This window comes from Calonectris borealis, chromosome Z (genome assembly GCF_964195595.1).
Source record: "Calonectris borealis chromosome Z, bCalBor7.hap1.2, whole genome shotgun sequence".
NCBI classification, from domain to species: Eukaryota; Metazoa; Chordata; class Aves; order Procellariiformes; family Procellariidae; genus Calonectris; species Calonectris borealis.
In genome coordinates, this window is record NC_134352.1 from 41,559,604 (window position 1) to 41,585,488 (window position 25,885).

The 25,885-nt window shown below is 37.0% G+C and overlaps 1 protein-coding gene across 8 annotated transcripts in view; it reads right to left on the reverse strand.

Annotated features, from left to right (window-relative positions):
* AOPEP (aminopeptidase O (putative)) overlaps nucleotides 1-25,885 on the reverse strand; it is a 204,331-nt gene that overhangs the window by 120,039 nt on the left and 58,407 nt on the right. The gene's annotated exons all lie outside the window — the stretch shown is intronic.

Sequence of the window (25,885 nt, forward strand, 5' to 3'; positions counted from 1 at the left end):
ACATTTTATAAAGAAAACAAATCACTATCCAAAAGCAACAAAAGCCATGTATAGTAAAACACATGTGCTTGTTAAAACTTAAAACAAGCTAAAAAGATACCATCTGATGATAAGAGTTTATCATTTCTGCAAATGCAGAGGAAGAAGAACATCCTTTACCACAAGCACAGAAGTGAGATGGAGACTCAATATTCACTATCTGCTTTTCACAACAGGGGAGAAGAACCCAATCTGTATCTGCTCTGCTTTGCACTCAGTTACTATAAGAAGAAATTGGGGCAAAAAACTGTTAGGAATTATTGCTGTGCTATTGGAAACACACTGAATTGCAAGTTACTGCAGTTCCTAACTCATGTTCTGCTGTAAGGCAATTTCTGCTATGCTTACAGACATTACAGACGTTAATGTCTCAAAAGTTACATAATTTTTGAAATTAAATACATCTAGGAAAGAAAAGTAACAGAATTAAGCCCTGTAACTAGCATGCCAGGGATTAACAGGGCACCACGCCACAGATGGGAATAGCAAGGGCACAAATCAAGACCACCATCTTAGTATTCCTGCACTAACCCTCGGCATCCATAATCTGCATTTCAACTGTTTCCTCAACTCCAGACAGGTAGAAAGGAAATAAAACATAATGGTAACACCTTAAGACCACAGGTCTTTAAAACTAAGTCTAGCCTTCCGAGCATGGGAGGGGAGCACATGGCCTTAAGACATTTCCAAGAGTCAAATATTATTCGTCAGCGTTCCAAAGAGCTTCCCCACCCGCCCTACCCTTCCGTTAGAAATGTTAAAACACCCACAGTTTTCTTGCAACCAGTTGAATGTCTGGAACTGAGACCATATAATATGATACACACTTAAATAGAAAACCATACTCAGTAACCGTCTTCTTATAAAATAACAATAGTAATCCAGCAAAGCAAGTTAATACATTTAAATCACCTGGCATTGTAAGAAACAATGTAAGAAATTAAAGCACTAACAGAGGAATCAAATCACAGAGAACAAAGCAAGAAAAAACAGCAGCTCTCCAAATCTCTGCCAAAAGCAATTCTGATTAAGAGAAGGGAGGGAGGGAGAGAGGGGGGAAAAGTGCAAGCACAGAAGCTGCAGAACATGCTGAACCTTTTATTATAAAGCCCCTGATGAGAAGAATAACTGCAGCTTCAGGGGTATTACTTTGGTCAGTTGTAAGTAAATGACCCCTAACTGTGGCGTGTGTACAGTGCTACAAAGAAAAACTGCAGAAATTGACCAAGTAAATAACATTCCAGGCATACTGCTGGCAGTGTTTCGGCCATTTGGTTAAGCAAAACAAAAGTAACTTCATGCCTTATAAACAGCCTCACAGAATGGTTTGCATTTTAAGTCTACTGTAGGTAAATACACAATAAAAGTAAAGACTGCATTTCCCGCTTTTTCCAATCATTTAACAGAAATGCCACATTTGGACAATCTTGTCCTTTATGGAAGGATTACAAAACACTTCAGTGATGAAAATGTATATGAGTTAAATTTTGGCCAAAGAATAAGAATACAACTTTCTACAAGGCCAAAAATAAGATTATGTGCTGCAGCAGAATTTCATTTTAGAGTCTGGGTACAGCCAGTAACTTCCTTTCCTGAGAACACCCTAAATGATTCCTTTTATTTTGTTTGCCCTTAACAAGCAGCTACATCTCCAATTCAGAGCCTCATATAGCAACAGGTATCACTACAGAGCAGTGCAAAGTTCCCATTTATCTTAAGAGTAATTTTATCAAAGACTGAACATGTTTCTGTAATATGTCCAGCACCTATTAGTTTGGGGAGAAGTTTGATTCTATGTATTAGTTTAAAACACATTCTCTATTTCCAATGCGTGTTTGAATTCCAGAAACTCTGCTCCACCTCTACTGATACCAACCAAATCTACATTTTATTACATCATCTAGGAAGTACAATGTTATTCATTGCACATTGTTACTATCAGTGTTATTCCTAAAACACTCAATAATTCAAGAAAGTGTCTATGTGAAAAATAAGATAATCAGCATGATAATTAAATTGCAAAGCCAAAAGCTTTTTTTGTTTTTTTAACCAGAATAGGAATTTGGCCCTCCTACCATCCATTTGATATACTGGAAACAACTTATAAGGCTTGATATCCATTGCTTTCATTGGATTTGAAAAGGAGAGAAATCCATTCATGCACTAGGAATGGACAAAGGTGATTCACCTCAGCAATTACATCAAGACTTGAAGAGGTATGTGCAGCTTATAAATGCCTCTAGCTGATGTCTTTTCAAGTCTGGCCCAAGTTTCTAAAGCAGGCCAGAACAGGTTAGCTGATGTGGTAAGAAAGATGGGAAACCTCTCCCAGTTAACAAAAAAATAAAACCCCCACCAGTCCTTCCCAGGAAGCTGGACAAGTTCCCAATGGCTCTTACAGAAAAAGAAGTTAATGACTTGTTTTCAACAAGTATACACTTGGTTACACTTTTAAAGCAAAAGGTTATTATTCTGACCAGAATCACATCCTCATAACTTAGATCTTTGTATCATTTGATTGAAAGAAGGAGCAAGTTCCCTCTCCCAGTTAAACTGTAGTTAAGGGAATTCTCAGCACTGTCACTATGGTATGAACGCATATGAAAGAAAAACTGAGCCAAAAAGGGAAAGAAATTTTTGGTCTGAAAGCCCGAAGGGTCCTGATGTTCCAAATCCAAATCCACCCATGTAGATGTTCTTAACAAATGGTCTCTTTAACAAATAAAAGGTTTCCAGTGAGTCCTAGAGCTCTGAACAGTAATCCAACAGTTGAGAGGCCAAATCTCTGAAAGCAATTTTGCAAAGCTTTTTCTCCAGACTTGTGACTTAGATGCAGGTGCCACTTTGCACACAGGCTGCAGCAGTGTGCTACCTTTGGCTGTTCACACATAATCAGATGAGACACATAGCACAAACTCTAGCCAAATGTACATGCAAGAACTTAAGTACACATTTAAGCTAGGGACACGAAGCTCATTTCTAACAGATTGTTCCATTCCTTTTGAAGTAGGAGTCTTTCCCTCTTAACACAGGGATTTGCAGATACATTTTCTTATGTATTTATTGAAATAACAGAGCCAAGACCATATCAGATGGAAAATCATGTTTCTGGAGTCAAAAGCAGCAGCAAAAATCTCTATTACAGATGGAAGTTATGTAACAAAAAAATATATTTTTCATGTTTTGATAGTACTTCACATATTGCTTATCTTTTCCTATTTAGAAAAAGGTAGTCAGACAGTAAATGGGTTAGACAGTTGTTGTACTTCTAGAAAATCATGTAGAAGGGAGCAGCAGAAATCTCTCTAAAAATATTTTCATAGAAACACATTAAAATTAAGATGTCCACTTCAAGATTACTGGAATTTGAGAAAGTTAGACAATTAAGTGACAGCTCTTTATATAGTTTGTGCAATCTCTCACCAGTTGCCTTCAACCTACATTATTCCAGTGATACAAAGAACAGTATTAGCATATTGTCTGCGATATCTACATCAGACTTTGAATGCTAGCTTAATTTATCTTTGAGGACACTTGTGCCATTGGAATGCAGGCACAAGAACATGCAATATCCACTTACTTACCTCTATAGTCTCCTAAGAGACACAAACAGAGGTTTGGTGTGCTTCAAAAAATAAACAAATAATTTGATGCACTCCCAGCTAATACAAGATCAGCCTAAACGAAAAGTACGTATCAACCCATCTCATTCCTCATAATTCAATTCTCTTATGTTCACAAATGAAAAGATATGCTATATTCTTTCATGCTATATCATGTATATAGGAATTACAGATTCAAAACCTCAGCTCCCATCAAGATTTTTTATCCAGATTTGTTTGAAACCTGACGCCCAAAAAACCACGAAGTAATGGAATTCTCTTATAAAAATCAATTGCACAATACCTCCTAGCAACAAATGGCTACAATACTGTCAAAAATCTTTCAGTCAGCTTTCAAAAAGAAATACCTTGAGGACTAAAGCTTTTCATGTTGTATATCACAGAAGGAATTTTTCCAATTTAACTGATTTAGTTAACCGTTTAGGAGTAAGTGCAAGTAAAGTGGCTTCAATAAACGCAAGCACCTGTTTCACTCAAAAATATAGAGAGAATATATTCTCTCTATATTTGGAGCTCAATTTTTAACCTTCACAGTTCACATGCAATTGCTCCTCAAAAACTACTGACGCTGCTAACATTGCAAATAATTTGTGAATCAGTGACACCAATTTCCAGATCCCTTACTAAATATTCATAGTACAAAATTGCATTGTTTCATGGCAGATGTTTCCAAACAAGTCTTACAAGCTACACAACTCAATTAGCTTATTTCTTTTTTTCTCAAAAAACAGATAGATTGGAAGTCAATCTACAGTACTTCAGTTAAAGAGCAAAGAAATCAAGACCAAGAAAATAAAAATATTTGTAGTTCAGATTGTTCTGTGAATAGTATTTTAGGATATGGAATTTTTCATAGAAGTATCTTTTTTTGTTTGACATAAGACAGCTGATGCAAAGATTACAACAATGATAAAACACACCTACTCTTGCTCGCATAGGTAGCATCACAAAAGAGGTTCAGAGGTTGAAGGAAAAATTTTGTTCAAGTCTGAGGAGCCAGAGGAAATACCAGGTTCCCACTCATTTCAGTAAGAACTTTATATACACGTATAAATGCAATATTTTATTTACATTCTATATTTGCTAAATTCCAGATTTCATATGAAACTTCTACCACATTTCTCTGAGTGCTTCCAAATATTAGAAAATGGCCAAATAAGAAAAGAAAAGAAAAAAAAGCTATGCTATTAACCACATGAAAATGGTTAATGACAAATAATAGTGCGGAAAGCCTCTATTAGAACCATGCATTTATATTCATTCTCTTTCATTTAAAACTGATTTATAAGATTAGGACCACAAAATTAACCTTAAGCATTTGCTGAAATAAAAAAAAGTGAACAGAAAATAGCAGCGGATGGATATTGATCATTGTAATTAATTATTTAAATTGACCATATTATTTTAACAAGAGGAGGGTAATGGAAACAGATACAGATACAGGTACTCACATCTCTCATTTTTTAAATGCAAAATGTATTTGTGTGATAATTTTTTTTTTTTAGGTTTCCTTTTCATATACCAAAGGGAAGACTAAAGAACCTCTTGTTTTATATTAGAAATGCACATAGCATTTGTTTCAGAGCCTTTTCAAACTCTTCTTTGTATTCTTGCTGAAATGATTAATATGATGAACAGTCTCTAACAACATTCCTCAGTTCCAGTCTAAATGATGACACTGATGGATGATATTATTTGATCATGGATGGATTTCATTATTTGTAGCTTTCCATCATTGTTATCACTGGAAGACCTGGATTTCCTTTTACTACATCATGAAGTTTCTGGCAGATATTAACTCAGCTGAGAGCCAAAGTGCAAATAACCAACTATGATAAATAGTCAGACAGAAGAGTAAAATGTATCTGCTTCTCCATATTCAGTAAAAATTCACTCACGTTAAGGGCCTACACATTAGTGGTCTCAAAATGTGACATGGACAAGACAAAATAAAATAAAGAATGGGTAATTTTTTCTTCATTTAATATATAGAAGAACACTTTTATCCACACATACCAGAAAACAACAACAACAACAACAACAAAGCCAAACCAACAAGAAAAAAGGAAAAGAGATTGCTTGTTTTTCAAGTTTTTCAGGTTTCTTTTCTCAATGTAAAGCTCGTGGTATCACTGTTCAAAAAGCAGCAAGGAAATGAAATCTGCTTGAAGGCAGAAGTGGTTCTTATTAAATCTCTACAAACTACAGTTAGAGTAGCATCACAAACCAAACCAAACCTAAGGAATGCCCTTGCTTTTTAAGGATTCCTATCACAAATACTTCACCTGCAGACCGAGAAAACTCCAGATATATTCCCAAATCATTCAGGAAATCCCAAACATTACTGGAGGAGAGAGCGCTACAAATCCCTGATATTTCTAAGAAAAAATAAATAAAAAGGTAAAGCTCAGAGTTTTTTAAAAAAAGATCAGAACTTCTTAAATCACAAAAAAGGCACAGATCCAATTCTTTTAAATTTTCAGTTCATATCTAATACAGTCTTGCCTCTCATGCCAACTACAAATGTGGGAGCAAACAATGAGATTAAGATAATTATCCAATTTGCATGTGATCTAATTTTTGCCCATACGCAGTATCACCCACAATTCTTGCTTTTAAGAATTGGTACCTAGAAACCCATTTTCTGAAGCCTTTCATTTTACTTAAAAGAATGGGTTCAAATCCAAAACTGTCAAGTCTATTCTAATTTTCAATATCCGATAAAATGCATTATTCCTACTATGCCTTTATCCTCTGTGTTACAACACTCTGCACAATCGTCTTAAAAATGTTCACGCAATAAAAATTTAACTAACTAGTCCTACTACCATCCATTACCTATTTTTCTTATTTTTGTCACCTATAAACAGTATGTAAACTGATATAAAATACATGCTTTCATTTTACTGAATGAGGATCCAATGCTTCTTGTTACATTGATTAACGAGATACACGTTGTTAGCAAAAAAAGAGAGAACAACATAGAAGAATACGTAATGGCTTCAAAATTATTTTCTTAGTTTATTCTGTGCAGCAGCTATACAAGCCTTCTTTTTTGTATGCGTCAGTCAATAAGATATCTGTTGTGCTTTTGGACAAAGAACAAAGATGCTTTTATCAATTCTCAGAAGTCTGTAGGACAAACCATTCATGCTGTCAAACCCCCTAAAACCCTTTCAGCAAATAATGAAATCCATCAGTGACAAATGTCAACATACTAATTTGTTAAATACAGAACAAAAGCAACATTCAGAAGAGGTGCCTCATTTCATGTTATATCAGCCCTTCAATTTGTAACAACTTCATGGCAGCCCACAGATCATGCAATATTAAAACAGAACAGCATTATAATTATTAAAACTAGAACAATCTACTCTCCTTACAATAAATGCTTAATAGTTCAACAAAACTGTAAACAAAATCTTTTGGGAACATCAAACTCTTTGCAATGCATTCATTTTCCTCCGTTTTGGAAGATCATTTCCAAGTAAAATCTTACACACAAACACAAATTCTCTTCCACACACAGTCACATTTATTGTGCTGGTGGAAAAATAAGATTAAATTACATCACATGCAGTGATAGAAGAGCTTCAGTGTGCCTGAGAATTACTTTATCCATTATCAGGACATCCAGCTATTATTGTTGAATCATATAGCAAAGGGACAGTTTAGCTGGCAGTAGCTAGTGTGCATGTGAATTACTTTATTCATCGTACAAAGACATCCAGCTATTATTATTGAACCACAGTTTAACTGGAAATAGCTAGCATAACTGAGAACTGTACTAATGTCTTGTAATATTAAGTATCACCTACTAATGAACTTTTATTCTGCTGCATCTTCTATCAATTTACCTTTTCATACATCTCCAAATTTGTTTCAGACCATCATAAGGACTAAACAAATATTCTTCCTGTTGTCCAGGACACTGCCACAGAATACATTTACCTATTCTTTTCAAAGATGCCAAAAAGAAGCAAACACCATTATATTCTAGAAACATCTATTGCATCCAACATTTCTTCTGGAGACTTCCAACAGTGGCCTGATAACTTGTGCTCTGTGAATTCATCAAATAAACCTTAAAAATAGAAAGGAACTTTGTAAGTTGATAAATTGAGAATGCCAAATTCTGTATTTGGCAAAATGCTAACGCTAATACAGATTATATTAGTAAGTATTTTTCCAAGTACAAAAGGAGAGAGTGAGGTGGTTTCCTGCCTTGCAAGACCACAGCAAATAAACTACCATGGGTCAAAAGAGATCCATTTTGAGGTGGTTTTGTTTTGTTTTGTTTTTTTAAATCACCAAGGATTTTAAATTTCAAAAAAGTAGAACATTTTTTATTGCTCCCATGTATTCTCCTGACAATAGTTCTGCCAATACACTAAAACCTCTCTCTTTTTGTCAGACCACACATTCATATTTGTATGTGGATATTGACCACTCACAGGAAGCAAACATATGCCAAAATTTCTACCAAGACCAAACAGAACCAGGTTTCCAGTTAAAACACAGTTAATGCTAGTTGGATAACAGGTAGTTCCTGTTGGATACTTCCTTGCAGACTCAGTTGGGTCTATATCTTGTCAAATGGTTAAATTTTGCTTCTATATATTCCATATTGTCAGCATTGATCAAATCAATTTTTTTTTAAACCTCAAATGGTATTTGGCATTCCTATCGGTTTAGATTTATGAACCTGATGATCAAAAAGCTGTGTAAATTGTATAATTTTTCAGAAAGTACATATTGAAGTTTCCAAATAGCTAACGGTTTCACAGCCTGTCCTGGTTCCGGCTGGGACAGGGTTAACTTTCTTCCCAGTAGCTTGGGGAGTGTGCTGTGTTTTGGGTTCGGTGTGAAAGGAGCTTTGATGGCCCATTGATGCTTTGGCTGTTGCTGGGTGGTGCTTGCACCGGGAGGGGGGAGCACAGCCGGGGTGGTGGACCCAGCTGGCCAATGGGGTGTTCTATACCATGTGACATGTTCAGTATAAAAACCGGGGGGGGGGGGGGGGGGGGAGTTTAGTTCTAGCAGAATTTAATGTCAAATGGGAGAAGATTCCTTAAGACTTGCTTCAACTATCAGACAGTGTGTTTCTGACATACTGTACATACTTGTTTGACTGCAACTTAAACTTTAGTACAGCAGTTTCACGTCGGTTTTAGAGAAGGAAACACTTAAAAAGATAAATTCCATACACAGGTCATATTCTGGGTCTGCCATACTGTCCTCACCACCTGTTAGCGAAGTTACAGGTGGAAACAAGAAGCTGTTACCTTCTCCACGGCCTGACACCAGCAGGGACGGCACAGTGCCTGCCAGAGTGTTTCTGCTGGGCTCAGTTCCAAGTTCTGAACGTGGAAGAAAAGCTCTTTGGTGACAGCAATACATACCTCACTCCTGCCAATAGCTATCGCTCTACAGCTACACCTCCAAAAGGTTTAAATTTAGTTAACCGAGAATTCACCACAAATATTAGTTATACTGACATATGTAAATCGGATGTAGCTTTTCTTCTCAGAAGGCACTGGAAATACCTCTCTGACTGCAGTGCTTTTTTTTTTTTCTGTGAACTTAAAGAATTTGCATTTACACGTATGCACTGTTGTATTAACTCAGATCAACTGGCCAAGCAAAAACAGAAATTAAGCTTCAAGAGACAAACAACATATGTAATCTCGCACTACCAGACAGCACAATAACACCAGGATCTGTTCAAAATCAGAGGCCTGTTCCTCAGACATTTTAAGAAAAAAGTAAACAGCAGTAAGTAGAGACTGTTGGTTTATACTGGCCATAATGGCAGAATGGTTTGAATTTACAAGGATGTGTCCAGTGTAGTTTTTAAGAAAAAGTAGTTGCTTAGTCCGTAAATAGAATTTGGTGAATCCTACCTCCTCTGCCAATAGCTCTCTTTCAGAAAATTACGTGAAGCTAAGACTTTACATACACTGTAGACCTATAGCACAGCTTCATTTTATCCTTTTCTCCTTCCCTGCGGTAAAGACAATTTTTTTAAATCAGGCATTGTCATGCCACTAAATTAATATAGTATTCCAATTGCTCTGGAAAAGTGAGTGAATAAAAGCAGTTCTCTATGCACTGTTTTAACACATCTCTAGCCTATCAAATTGTTGCAGAGGAAACATGATAACGTCAACTTAAGTCATGGGATTCAGAAAGAGGAACTCATCTGTAAATCTGTTTGTTCCAAGACATAACTTGCGCATACCGCTTTTACATATATACTATGTAATATGTAATATTAATATTACAAATACATCACATAAAATCAAAATCAGAAAGCAGCACTGGCCTTAAAGGTTTTACCTTATTATGCCACTACACTTGAAGGCAGTGGGGAAGAGAAAAATTTCTCCAAGCAGCTCAAAATCATGTTCTACAGCTACTTAGAAATAACTTTGTGTTCTCCTCAAACAAACAGTCTTGTGTTTGATATGCTGCATTTTTGTCTGGAGCACTGTACTCTAAGTAAAACACAACGGTGCTTCAGGTAGCACTGAGAAGTGCATAAAATCTTATGTGTGAAGACAGAAACCTTTGAAATATGAATCATAAGGTATATATGTGAGATATACAAGATAATAGCAAAGCCATTTCAATCACTGACAAGCAAGTCTCCTTCCTCACTTCATCATGCTAAAGTCTAATTTAGGCCTCTGAAAAAATTTGCTCAGTGACCAAGCCATATGCACCTTTCTCTTGGTGGTATACCAGTAGTCTTCAAGAAGACTAATAAGGCTATTCAGAATTACATCATAGCTTTATCTCAGTATCTATCACTACCAAGCTGGTGATCATACGAAAAATATATTCCTGACAGTGAACTCCCTGATGTTTATTTGACAAAATAGCTCTGTATACAACAAATGAGAAAGAATATTCCAGCAAATTCACTGTACTGGTTCTTTACAGTTCAAAACACTACCTTAAATTTCACCTTCAAACAATTTAAGCAGAAGATAACAATCTTCCAAGTAATCTTAAAGATACTTGAAATTCCAAAATTACACTATAATTAAAGGGAAATGGACCTTTATAAATATAAATGCAGCATCATACCACGAATGAGACAGATTATCAAATGAGTATGACTTCACTGTTCACTGTCAACATTTAAAACTAGACTTAGAAGTCAAAATTATTATGAACTTGTAATACCAAAGCACATAGTAACCTCCTTTGTTAAGCAGAGACATAATTTATGCAGTATGGTGGAAAGTGCAGGCAGTCATCACAAACCAGATGCCTGCCACCTGGCAAGAAAACAGACTGGCCTTTAAATTGAAAGGAATGAAACCTTCTATTTCCTTCACACTACCACAGACAAAGGAAATCCAAAAACCATCCCAGAAAACAGAGGTGGTGTTTGCTTGGTGTTTGTCCAAGGAAATTTTTTATATTCTCAAACCCACACATTTGAATTCATTTCCCCCAAATCCATCATAGACCTAATTCCCTCACAGAAAAAGGAAACACACAGCACCCTTCTCTCCTCCTTGGAAGCACTCTCAGCAGTCTACTGATCCTTCTGATCTTCCTAAGGACAAAACATTCCTCCACCAATTTCAACAGTTTAACTCTCAGCCTATATGTCGAGATCCCTACCAGTCCCAAAGCAAATCTCCAACAGCAACAAACTGGTGGGAAGCATGCGTCATATGACAGCACTCAGACTGCAATGTATCACGTATCAGCCCTTGGAAAAATGAAAAATAATAATGTTTCAAATTTCCAGTCAAATGTAATGATCCACAACCCAATAGGCGTTAACTTTTATAGGACAAGCTATGATATTTTCACAGTACTCTGAAAAATTCTGTAGTTCCACTTCTCTCAAAAAAACCCCCAACTTTTCCTTAGTAAGCATGACCAGAAAAAATCTATGTCAGAAATTCAATCACTGAAATGTAAAATAAGGCAGCAAAACTTTTTTTAACCCCATTAAAAGTTTAGGGTTTGATGATAGTATGAACACACTTTGGAAAGTGTGAGGGTTTTTAATGAATATTTTTCTTCTAAAAATTAAACAATGTTGCCATTATTTGGATGGAACAAATGGAAGGAGACTTCAGATGAAATTGTTTTGAAAGGGCAACTGATATAGTTCAATATATATTAAGAGTTCTAAATAAATAGTTACTTTACTCATACAGGTATGAAAATCTGCTTGTACCTTTCAAAGAATATTCTTTCCTATGAGAAATGTTTCAAAAAATTTTTTTTAAATTAACTATACATGTTAATCCACTTTTGAAGAGAAGAATTATCATTTTTACTTTAAATATAGTGGACCAGACACAAGGGCTACATGATTGTTCTCAGGATACAGAATTCTGTATTTCATTCCTTCCCTCACACATTAATGAATAAACACAAGGATGCAGAATAATTTGGAGATGACCAACACGTCAGAGGAATCTGCTCTGTATGCAACACAAAAAACTTAAAAATTTGGCAGTGGCAGAAAAAGTACAAAAGCTAGCAAAGAATTTTTTCAGGTGTTTGGTATAAAAGAATTATAATAACCACCCCTCATTTCATGAGCTTTATCAGTGCATTCACTGCAAAAGTCTCAGCATGGGCATAAACCAAAGCATTAATATGACTACTGCCCAGATTCCCCCCAACGCGTTCTATAATGTCCCCTCTCCTTCCAACACATTTTTCACTGTTATTTAATGAATGTTCTTAGGTATACCATTGAACATTTCCAAAACGAACATGTGGACATTGATGTTGTGACAGAACAGTACATCAAGTCAGTTCTATCCAAACGGTCTTCTCTACTTGTACTTACATGTCAAGGAGGAAAACAACAAAAATTAGAAGAGTTTCCTACACCTCATGAAAGAGAAATAATCTACTGACCAAGAGACCTAACTCACACTGGTTGAAGCCTAGAATAAGCAGATGCTAATGATTAGTTGAAAGTAAAGTTTATTGGAATACCTGCTTTGACATTTGAGCATTAGTAATAACAATAACCACCAGCCCTACATTTTTAAATCAAGCAACCTCTGCAACAAGTAGAAAGGGATCAAAACATCAAGAAATCCATACCATTGCTTGAGGAATTTGCCAGATTTATTGTCACTGTGAAGATTAAAATCACCAACCATTAAGAACTGTATGTATGCATCCCATTCAGATGTCAAAAGTCTAAAAATTATGTGATCAAGAGAGTGGTTTCTAGGCAGATAATAAATAAAAGAGAAGTTTAAAACAGAAAGGTTGAAAAACATCCGAAGAATTACATATAAAGGAGCAGACCCTTGCTATCATTCCCATTGCGATCAAAAGGCATAGGACTATGCTCAAAGTAGTCACAATAATAGTAACACCTTTTCCCATGGCTTAAGATAACAAAGCTAAAGGTAGCAAGATCAAACAAGGTCATTTGAAACTACCAAATTAACAGAGATGAACCAGCTCACTGACACTTCCTACGAATTATGATGTCAGCATGGGTGTCTTTATGTCCTCAGAGTGCTTTCAAGCCTAATGAGTAAATACTAAGCAATTTCCCTGAGTGTCAGAGTGAGGGGAAAGGGAATCCTTTTGTACCATGGTATTTTGGTGCATCACCAACACTTTTCTGTCTTTTTTTTAAAGCAGTAAAAACTCCTATATAAGAACAAAAATTAAAAGTTGCCAGTGTGTAACTGTGGCAAGGGGCAGCACAGGACTTTCCAACCACACTTCACATTTGTACTCAAATTGAATCTGCTAGAAAGCTTAGCATCTGCAAACAGGGTTAAAACCGTTTTCTTTTTAAATCCCAACTTTATGACAAAAGGGCTAAAACATCTAACTATCTGAAGTTAATAATAGATTACGTGGTCCCATCCTCTTTTCCAGAAGAGACACGTCTCAAAGCATCTTACAGATCCCTTGTAATTCCTCCTTCAGCTATGTTACAAGCATCAGATGGAAGCCAGAAGTAACACACATGACCACAAACAAGCTCTTTACCCTCAGTAAGATTCTTAACTACCAGCTGCTTCCTTCAAGCTCTTGGTAACATTGTCATTGCAGTTTAATTCTGCTGTATTAACAAGCAGGAACTAATCCAAGACATTGGTAAGCTCTGGAGGTGTCTCTGTATTTACAACTGCAAACACAAAGCTTTTAGGAGACAGATCAAAATCTTAGATTTCCTTATGGAGCCTTAAACCATGCCTCAGAAAGAGGACAAGTTTCCTCTCCAATTAACTCTCATTTGCCAGTCAAAATCCTCCCAGGAAGATCAGGTGGTATTTTACTCCAAAACTAAACATACAATTTAAGTATATACATACAGGAGTAGACACAGAGTTGGGTCAAGAACCAGCAATATAATGTTTCTGGATGGCTAGAATGCTCCCCCATATATATTTTCTATCTATGATGCCCACATCACTGAGTCATATATGTATAAGAAATCTGGATGTAGGCATAAAATAGCCCAGTAAGGGAAAATCCCCAATCTACAATGCTGATTTATTCAGAATATGCATAATACAGTTTTGTTCAAGGAATTCCATACTGTACTATTTTTAAGCTGAAACTTTCCAAAGGCGTGTATCTTCCTTCCTATGTGAAGATCAGGTAGTGATGTGCAGAAAAGTTGAATTAAGCTACCACCCAAATAATGTAGCCCACTACTCAATGCCAAGAATCACTCAGCTTACCAACTCCCAAACTTTATCAGCTTTGTTTATTTGCTCAGAAGGATTTTCCTTCAATTAAAAAAAACCCCAAACCAATAAATATGTAAAGAAACAGTTCTTCAGTTAATGTAGACATCTGCAGGCAAGTCTTGAACATGTACATCAGACTGATAAAATGGAAAAATGACAGCAGCCTTAGAATTGAAAAACAGGAAGAATTTAGATCATAAATATGTTACTGTCCAGCCTCTCATTTTCCTGGCCACTGTAGTGCTGTAGTTTTATTTGATAATTTGACATAGTTAGAATGAAATTTAAGCTGGCCATAGTACCAAAGCAGAAACAGCAGTACAAATGTGCTGTAAACGGATGTAAAAGGAAACATAAGCAAAGCTGCTAACAGACTGTTGCTCTCTTGAGGTACAGGGACTGGTTGCATCAGAGATGTGATGCTTATGTTATTGTGCAGGGGCAAGATTCTGATCTGACATGGTTCATGAGCTTTGGGTCCCTCACAGTCATAAAGCATATCCTGCATACAAATCAGAAAAAGGTAACTTCAAAGATAGCTGAAAAAGAGAAAAAAGTAAAGCAAGAAATGCAACATAGAAGGCAAACACTTGCAAGAATCACAGTATTTCTCTGCGTTGACTGTTCTGAGCCCTTTTAGGGATCCCCCATACAAAGAAATGAAAGCAAGTTATATTCATACTTTATATCTATTTAACAAAACGCTTAAAGCCGAGTTCATTTCTTCAGATGTATGCATATGACTCTTGTTATTTCAATGGGAGAAAGACACACATATATCTCAGACTAGAATTTTATTCTAACATTCACGTATAAAACATTTCAACACAAAAAGCTTGGGCAAGTTTATAAGTGAAGTTCAAAAAAAACCCCACAATTGACTGGCAATGACTGACAGCAGGCCTCCAATACCCACACAAGAAGACTAAAGACTATCCACATCCCGAACTAAAACAGGAGGGTCTAAATTGAGCTAAATAAAGATCCACTCATGGACCAATAATTCCACCACAAATTAGATATTTGGTAAAAACATGCCTCTTACAAAAAAAGCTGTATCCAACAATGATTCCATAGAATCAGCAGAACCTAATAAATCAGTAGAAGATGAGACTTCTTGAAAGAGGGCGAGCATTCTTTGTCAACAGTGGAATCAGACGAAGCACTGTTATTTTTCCCTTTCTTCCTATGAGCATTACCTCTAGCTGAAACTCAGCCAACTCCTCCTTACGTAAGCCTATGAATCAAACAAACAGTGGGAAAGCAGAGCCTGCACCATCTGGGTATGACGACAGGGAGGTGGGTATCTTCAGCATACTGATGGCACGGAAGCACAGACCATCTCAAAGACTCCCTTGCTGGCCCCACATGAACATTACACAAAGAAATTGCCAGAAGAGGTCTTTGCAAAACACATTACAAAACAGACCCCAGGAATAATGAGCACACAACAACCTCATTCTCTGGGATCTCATAAAGGAATATGTGCAACTACTGCACAGACCTTCATCAAAGGCTTCTGGAGCAGCACACTGCTCTCTGCAATTAGTACCATGAAAAGAAAACCCCAAACCATCTTTATTTGCAAGTTACTTATCCAATGAATGCTCCAGGTCACATTCGATTTAAACTTCATGTGGTGGGAAATAATCAGATGCCGGCCTTTGCCAGAGCTGCTTCACTGTGCCTTTCTGACTTCTGTACACAGAATAAGAGAGCAGATATTTTTAGCTAAGTTGTGAACGCTGACAATTTAACCAGAAAAAAACAGCCTATTTGTAAAAGAGAATACGTGGCTCTCTTCAGTTGACTGGAAAGTTCTAATGAGCCTGTCAGTGTCAGATCCGTATCTCCTACATTAGTTTCTCCTAGCCATAAATGGCAACAGATTCATCTCTGTTCACAGGTAGCAACTTTCTCAGCAAATCCATGACCAAGGAAAGGAAATTATCTTGAGGGTCCTTGTCTCTCTACAGCATAACTGCGGAACTCTAACAGCAGCCTATATTAGCACAATTCTTTCTATCTGAACACTGGCTAATTCTTCCTATGAATTATGCACTTGGGAAGAGGCAGTTGGGTTTTAAAATGCTGCATATAACACAACTTTCTGTTTGTCTAATTACCACGGAAAGAGTGAGAGAGAATCATAAACCAAACAAAAAAATTGTTTCCAGGAGCACGATCGCTTAGATTTTAAGTAACACAAATGCATTTGTATACTATTTGCATTTATAGTTTTTGCAAACTCAGTTTATTTAAAAGTACCGCACAAAATAAGGAGGACTAGTTATTTGTCATTTGTAAATTTATACAAACTTGTAATTTTTAAAAATTTATTTCAGAAGCTTAGAAGAGACAAAACTATGGACTAGAAGCCACAGAATGCTTTACCTAAGCAGACCTGAGAGGCACTAAAGAATGGAAGACGTGCATCACCCTCCATGCATTCAGTGCAGAGCTCAAAGAAAAGCTAGGTGTGTACAAGGTACAGATTCTTTTGTCTAGAAAAAGCTGTATCAGCTCAGATGCACCCTGAAGTGGAACATGTATATTGACAGTCACTCACAAGGAGGCACTCCATGTAACCTATTTCAAACCCGTATGCCTCTGACCTGAACCCTAAGAAGGCAGATACTACCATAACAAAGGCATGGATGTAACCACTTCCTTTTCAGTCCCTCATTCAGGAATCCAAAGACAGCTAACTTGTTGTGTATTGAGACCCACAGTTTTCATCGTGTCTAGGAGATTCTAAGGTTATTTACAGATGACAGCAGCATAGATACCGTAATCATCCAGAGCAAACACCTTAAGTAACTCCTAATACTTAATCAACTCAGGTGAAAAGCCTGGGGTGCTAGGAAGCAATTGCAACAGCAAAAATTGCTAGTTCAGTCTCATGACAGGAACTTGCACACAAGATGAAAAATCTTGGTCCTACACCTGATACCAAACACAAAGAACACAGCTAAATTCTCTCATCCACACTTTTCTTGACTTTCAGAAATGAGAATCTCTGTAGGTAAACGTATCAGATTTGAATTTAGCCACCTGATTTCTCCAGCTAGGTTATCGGTAATACAATCTTATACCTATTAACAGAAGAAGATAATCTGGACCACAATGGCCGTATGTAGAAAAAGACTTTAAAAATTATATCAAACCAAACAACAATGAAAAATCTCTTTCTTTTAGAGTTTTAACTTATTTCAAATGTCTAGCTACCAGAACCACTGATACCTGCGCTGATACTTTTGGAGGAAAAAAGTGATCAACTGTTTTAGCCCCAACTTAATGTACTCTTTTTTATTGTATATGCGGTATTAGTGGTAACTATACTGACAGTACATGCAAAAAGATAAACACAAGTAGACACATTGCATATTTCAGAATATAAACTCATTTTCAACCAATATAAAAAGGCATAAAATTGACTATTCAAAAAATCACAGGGCAAAGTACCATACACACATGGAATACAGCATGCTAAAATGATGTGAGAAAGTGGCTAGCTATGATTTATAATACATCTCACATTTTCAGTCAAGTCAAGAACAGAAGAAGAAAAGATCAGTGTGATAACAGTTTATAATCAGGAAGGATTTACTCTTTTATCAATTTGGAATGGTAAAAGCAAAATCTAATCAGAATGAAAAGGAACAAACTAGCAAACTAAAAAAAACTTAATGTAATAACAGCCATTTTTTAACGTGATATTGTATCATTACCTTCACAACAAGATTACAGCACAACAATATTACATTCAGATCTGCATAATTTGTGCTTGAATACATCTGGCTATGCAAAAGATATAAGGTAGAGGGCAAGCCTTCTAGCACATCTATCAATCAACTGCGACTAGCTTAATTCAAGGTTTGATTTTAGTTTATTTTTTATCCAAAGGAAAGTTAAATTTATAAACTGATTGGGAGTGATCACAGATTAATCTCTTTCATTTTTAAGTGCCGAGATCAACATCTTCAGAATGCTTTGCATTTTCAGACATACTATAGTAGATTAAAATATCTAAAACTATGTATATTTTTAGCCATTCCACCCACATCTCTCTATTTAGGTATTTCTCTGGCTCCTATAATCTTGGTATCTAAGCACTGATCCATATGTTATGTAGTTAAAAACAAACAAGTATGCTCTCCAGATATGAAAGCATACCTCCTACTGACGTCAATAGGAGCCCTGTGAAGAAAATCTTATGCCTGAATACAACCCAGAAATCTTCAAACATAACATCACAAAGACTATGTAAATCTCAGACAAATGGTTATCCTTCCCCCTCTTTGTGAGCCTGCGATGCCCATTAGCATTAATAAGATTTATGCAGGTGTTTTGAAAAAGCAGGATATATTATATCAAATCAAAGTTTTTTAGGCTAGTTAGGGTTATGAAATTTCCTAGCTGGCTACAAAGCAAGAGCAGTGATCTGAAGAGGGCTGAGCACCTCCTGAAAAACAGTTAACACATTTGGCTCCCAGTGGAAGCTGAGGGCGCACAACAGAACAGCAGTCAGGCCTCAGCCGGACATTCACGTAATAATACTTTCAAAAACTACCAAATGTATTACTCATTATGTGAAGAATGAAGACTGTGGAGAACATTGACTTTTTCATGAGACTGAGAAGTTATGGCAACTCCGAGAAAACCTGGGGGAGTAGAGATAACGATGACCAAACGTGAGTAGCAGAGAAGAGGCAGTGCACCATACAACTGTTCTGACCTCTAGAGACGCCAGTAGTTCTCTTTACTATAATGCAGCTAAAAGATTTCTGTGTCATCTTTATTGTGTACAATGTCCATTTCACTTACAATTGATCTATGTTAAAATTCATTCTAAGTAGCAGTAAATCACATAGAAAAAATGAGAAGTGGAACTCTCCTAATCTTCCGGCTTGCACAGTTTTTAATGGTCTGCTATCACAATAATGTGATTTATGTGTGACATTAATTGTAAGTAGAGAGAAAACGTAATGATGGAAGTTTGATATCTTCATCTGGATCACCTCACAGAACAGATAGCTCTGTTCTTTTCTGCTTTCAAGGTGGTTGTTATTGGAAAGGTATTTCTGTTTTGACACATTCCGCATTCTTGTTGAGCAGTAAGCTACACTGTTTAGAATATGGTTTTATACAGGAGTTCAAACATCTGTGCATTTTAGGTCAAATTATTACAACAACTCACAAGGAAAAGCTCATAAACAAATGCAGCTGTCACAAAATAAGAACAAACTCCCTTCTTTGCCTTCACAAAGTATCACATTTAAACATTACAAGACTTAAGAGAAAGACACAAGTAAAAAAAACAATTTGCTTCGAAATGGAGAAAAATATTAATAAATCCTGCTCTACCCTCTTTAAACACTGCATTAATCAGCAATTTAGAATGCAAATATAACAAACAGCGCATTTCAGTCTTGTTATGCAGACATTAATTAAAAGTTCTTATGCCATGAAATGCCAGACGTTTTTAAGCATGAAGTATTTATTTGCTGAATTCTGTTTAAAAATACCACCCATACTCTGCTCCAGTGTCAAACAACTGAAAAATACCTCAGAAAAGGGAAATCTGTCTTTTGTATTGAGTAAAATGTTATCACTGCTATTAATCACTGGAAAAGTTCTCTGTACGTTTCTATCCTCCTTTCTACAAAATGTTGCCACCTACCTTCCCAGATTTTAATTGAACACTTTTCATTAAAAGAATAATTTCAAGGTGTCCAGAATGTATTACACAAGCTTGCATGGTACAGTTTCACACCAAATATGCAATGTATTCAATAGCTTATACCTGTTACTAATTTACTGCATACATCATGCCTGGTAGGCCTGTGTATAAAAACAAAAGTACAATACAGAGTTACTTTAGGACACCCCTTATTGATTTAGTTTTATTAACTTATGTTGTGCAACCTAACAATAAAAACAATTTACCATTAAAGTCTCTTTCTAGAGTTCTTCTTGTTATATTAGTGAGTTACCTATGAAATTATTGGTGGCTATTTTATGCTCTGCTACACAAGGAGTAAGATTTCTATCAATGTGTCCTAATAGCTTTGATTAGCTATTGCAGCACTTCCCAGGTGAATAATAATGAAGCACTAAAAAGATAATGCTATCAGAATGAAAATACTGTGTCACTGGAAAAGAAAAACTAACAAAATACACTTAATTTTCAACTTACATTGCTGGAATAGTAATTAAATACTTGCACTGGTAAAACGTGCCTTTTTTCATAGTTTTGATAACGACAAAAAAGTATGTGTAGACTGTAGAACGTAAAAACTCTTTACTTTTGTTAAGCTTTAAAGCAACACTAATGAAGAAATATAAATAATAAAATAAAAAGACTGCTATAGCACTCGTCATCTCAGAATCTTTTAACAGTCTTTACATGTTTGAGTAAATAACTTCTGAAAATACACAGTGTGTATAAACAAAAGCTCATGACTGAACAGAATTGGTTTAATTAATATAAACCCACAACAACATAAAGTTTTGGAAAGTCTTCTTCAAGCCTTACAATCTAAATAAACTATGTGTGTGGGCAGGATTGTTCTCATATACTTGCATAATTTGGGACTACTTTGACTAGATTTCAGTTGAGCTAATCTACTACCAACGATGTAACTCGAAGAAAATTTATATTCTGCACAGTTTTATAAATCACACTGCATTAAGTGATTTGACTAACATCTGTTGCACATTGTTTCTTCTTTGATCCTTCTTCCAGGGGAAAAGAAGAAACAAAGATGTTTCTTGTTTTGATAGGGTTTGGGAGTTTTATATATATGTGTGTGTGTATATATATATGAATATATGCAGTATTAAATATTTATGCTAAGCAAGCATGTGCAACAACATTCCCCTTGCTCCTGAGAGCAAGGTGTATATGTCCTGGTTTCGGCTGGGATAGAGTTAAATTTGTTCCTAGTGCTGTGTTTTGAATTCAGTATGAGAAGAATGTTGATAACACACTGATGTTTTCAGATGTTGCTAAGTACCCTGCTAGTCAAGGACATTCAGCTTAAAAAACAAAACAAAACAAAACAAAACAAGCGTTGGGAAGGAGCACAGCCAGGACAGCTAGCCTAGCTGGCCAATGGGGTATTCCACACCATGTGGCGTCATACTCAGTATATGAATGGTAGGCGTGTTCCAGGAAGTACCGATCGCTACTTGGTTATCGGTCAGCGCGGGTGGTGAGCAATTGCATTGTGCATCACTCATTTTGTATATTCTATCATCATCATCATCATCATCATTATTACTACTACTATTATTATTATTACTATTATTATTACTATTATTACTATTATTATTCCCTTTTCTGTTCTATTAAACTCTCTTTATCTCAACCCACAAGTTTTTCTCACTCTTACCCTTCTGATTCTCTCCCCGTCCCACTGATGGGGGGGGAGGGGAGTGAGCGAGCAGCTGCGTGGTATTTGGCTGCCTGCCAGGTTAAGCCACGACAGAACTGTATGTCCTGTCTCCTACTTCCTGAAAGAATTCACTTGGCAAAATTAGATCAACCCCACTGACGTTTAAGCCCCTAGATAAACCTCAGTTTTCTTCAGTTTTCCCCTGTGTGGCAGATCACCACAGATTTCACCATGGTGAAACGTTACATGGTCTTTTAGGTTTTTGTGCCTGTATGACAGTGTTTTTAAGATACTCAAAGCCTTGAAATTTAATCTAAATTCTGTGGAAAGCCAATCTGAAAAGCAAAGATTTGATACATTCCCAAAACAGGCTCTCTTGCTCAACGAAATGCACTAAGCTCCCTGTTTTACACAATTTCCTACATAGTGAATGTTTGGTATACACGTGCATTGCACTGTCCAGCCAAGAGGTCACACAGATGGAACAGCTGAAACCCAGCCTTCACCTGTCAGGATAGGATGGCGTCTCCAGGCCAGCCAAGAAATGATTCCAGCCTCGATGGAAAATGCTTTCCAGCAGACAACATAGCATCAGCAAGGAATGATGAGCTAAAGAACAAAGTGACAGCCAGAACATGTACAAAAAGGAATGGCTGTCCTACTCCAAACTTTGCAAAATCTTCCTCTGCCACACATACCTTAAAGCTGCTTCTATCAGCTGTTTTCAGAGCAGCAGCCACTCTCATCCAAAAACCAATTTATGAAGGTTATGATATGGTACCCATGACTGAATTGGTAGACCCTATTAGTAAGCACAAAGATACAAGGAAAGGGGGAGTTGGGAAGAAACTGAGACACTACTTTGCGCATGCTGGACTTAAGCAAGGAAAACTCAGCAGCTCTGGTTTACCAGCTTCCTGGAGCTCATTTTCCCAGCATTTATATCCTCTAACTGATACTAGGGCAGAAATGTAAGTTACCAGTTTCTCAAACAAAGTTAACTTGGCTCAAACAATGGCCCAGATATACGTGAAGTGTCTAGCTCATTCTAACCTGCTGATCTGAACTCAAAGGAAGTTTTAGCATATCAAGTTGCTCTCAGGGAACAGACACTGCTCCAGAGTTTTACAAATCTAATTCTGCTACTTCCTGCTATTATGGCAAAAGCCTTTCTTAGTATAATCATTCCACGCTTCTTAGACATGGGGATAATATCAACATGTAGGTTTTTGTAAAGTTTCCAGTGCAACACCTTTTGCCTATGGTGTTACATCTATACACTGACCTCTGCAAGAGTTCCAGCTAGTTGGAGGTAAATGTAGTTAATTCTTGTGGTCACCAACACTGACCTGATTGCTGTCAAGTAAGGGGCTTTGCAAGTATGATTGGCTCATCACGTCCAGGTTGTTGTGCTAGTATTCAGTCACAGGTTCCAATATGGTTCTTTCTGGATCATCTGGAGCTTCTTGGGCCACACAGGCTCCCGAGTAGGCCTGTTATACTGGTATATTCTCTATGCAGGAAGTCTGTGGACTCTGTTGATCAGCATCTTTATCTTGTTGAGACAAAGGCACAGGATTCAGAAAGGCTCTGTACCTCCTGCACATCTAGGACACATGCCTCACAGAACTATAGCTTACAGGGTTGATACTGGCATACATGTCCTGTGGAAAACTCTCCTAGTTTCCAGTCATAACGTAGTCCAAATTTAACACCACAGCCACAAGTTGTCCTAAGAGTTTACTGTTTAACAAAACTTTTGTGAAAAAATGTCATTGAGAGAGAGCAAAAACTAAGTCACAGAAGATAAAAAATCATTAGTGTCTGATTTTTGGTAGGAGTATTGCAGAGGACTGCAATAGTACGCATGAACAGAGAATGAATGCGATGCCTGGGTGTAGCTGGCACCCGGAGGAACACACAGCAAGGACAAGGCTCTCAGAATGTCCTGTGTTAATGGCACGCAGATTAGCAGTTCATCAAGACCCCAGCTCACCTAAGCTTCAAAAAGACATCCAGATCCGGAGACAAAGAGCACTGATCAAAGCCCGACCGCTCACCAAGGGGAAAAGAATGGAAACACTGATCCCTGTTAGCTCCAAAAGGGTACAAAAAGGCATATCCAAAAAGGCATATACAAAACCTGCACATGGTTGCCAAGCTAAGAAGAACCCAGGGGACATAAGGACTTGAAACATGTCCTTCATGTCATGGTAACTGATCAGAGCCTAACATCTGGACAGAAATATTTTGGTGCCAGACTGTTGGACAGACTTCTTGACACCGTGCACATTCTGGTGCTCAAGTGTGACAGTGAGTGAGTGAAACCTACTTCATTTCAGGCTTTATTATAGATAAAATCACCTTTCCCACCTGTACAATCTCCCCATGGGTATTTGCTACATGTTACTATGCACAATAATAGTACAGTTAAACACTATTCCACATAGTTTGTATGCAAACTACTTAGTGCAGTTTGATAGTGAGTTTATTGCTGCAGGGAGATAATGATTATGTCCACATTAGTATTTTTGTTTGGACCAACAGTATATTTTTAAAGCAAATCCTCCAGTCATTCACACTTACATTTCCAAACTGGATCAGCTCTCAGGGAGATTTTGGTGCAGGCAACCTGGATTATTTCTAGAGGAAGCTAGAGAGGAATCTCTATTCCAGTTGTGCACCATTTCACCCGAACAGGAACATAAGGGTGTGAAAAAATAAGCACTCCTCTGAACAGCTTCAATGCTTAGGAAGGGATATTTAGCTCAGGGGACCAGACTGAATCAAGTACAAAGTACATCTCTCCAACCGTTCAGACTCTAGATGTAGGGGTCTCCATACTGACTACTTCAACCTATTCATCCACTATAACGGCACTATATTACTTGTTAACAAAGTCAATGCCAGTAAGTGTAGGGTTTTTAAAACTACTTTTTGCCTAATTTTTATTTTGCTTGATTTCTTCTTTCAAGCAGAAATACAAAGACATATCCAGAAACATTTGTAAAGTTATTGACTTGTATCTCTAAGCACGCTGATTGCTAAACTAGAAATTATCTCAGCACTGTGTCATAGTAAACTTGTTTATTACATTTAGCTTTTCAGTCTAATTTCAATGCAAAACAGGGACATAATGTACTTACTACGTAATATCTGGACTGACTTAAAGAAACCTATTATGTGAACTCACTTAGCTCAACTAAATTTCTCAGGTTTACAGGCTTCCATGACAAAACATCCATAACTTAAGTCAGCATCCATGGAGTTCATTTCAAGCAAAAGGTCCAAGACACTACTAACTACATCCCTTCCCGGCTTATTACAGGCAAAAAATCAAAAGAGGCGGCCAGCCAATCAACACACACACTCCAAAAATAACAGCGAAGGATCATAAGATCTTTCCACAGTTGCTGGACCTAGCGTTTCCTACAGTATCTACCAAAAATGTGTACTTTGCTGAAAATGTAACACTGCCTAAGCTGTTCTTAGCAGTTCTGCCATCCCCCAGACTTTGTAAACAACCAGAATTTTTCATCTAAAAATAGAAAAATTTCTTGTGGAAGGTGTGGTAAACCACCTGAATGCTCACCTCCAAACTTTCTTGCCCAAACTAAAGAAGCGGAAAGCTATTTAATTTTAAAGAAAGAAACATTATACGGTACTACAGTGGTGTGCAAAGTAGCTGGAAGTGATACACAGTGGAAGGAAGCCAGAAAGAAAGAAGAAATTATGGTCCTTGGCAAAAGGGGTCCAAAGCTGCCAGCGTCTGATGGTGGCAGTGCTGAAAAATGAGTTCTGCATTCTTAGCCAAACAGCAGCAGGAGCTTATTGAAGGTCATAATCACAGCTCAGCAGTGGATTCAGCAGCAAATTTAACTAATCAGCATTGAAATGTCAGAACAGTAACACAAGCCAAGCAGACTGGATTAACTATTTTAAAAGCACAGAACGTGTGACAGTTGAAAATGATGTCTTTTGACGCATGCTGGAGTCTCCCAAAGACTATGGTCCAAACTCAGAATTGCGAAGGCCTCCTAGACCAGCTTGCAGCCATTGCTGCTGAAGTCAGGGGTAAACCTCAGACCTCACATAGCATGGGAATGTCAGA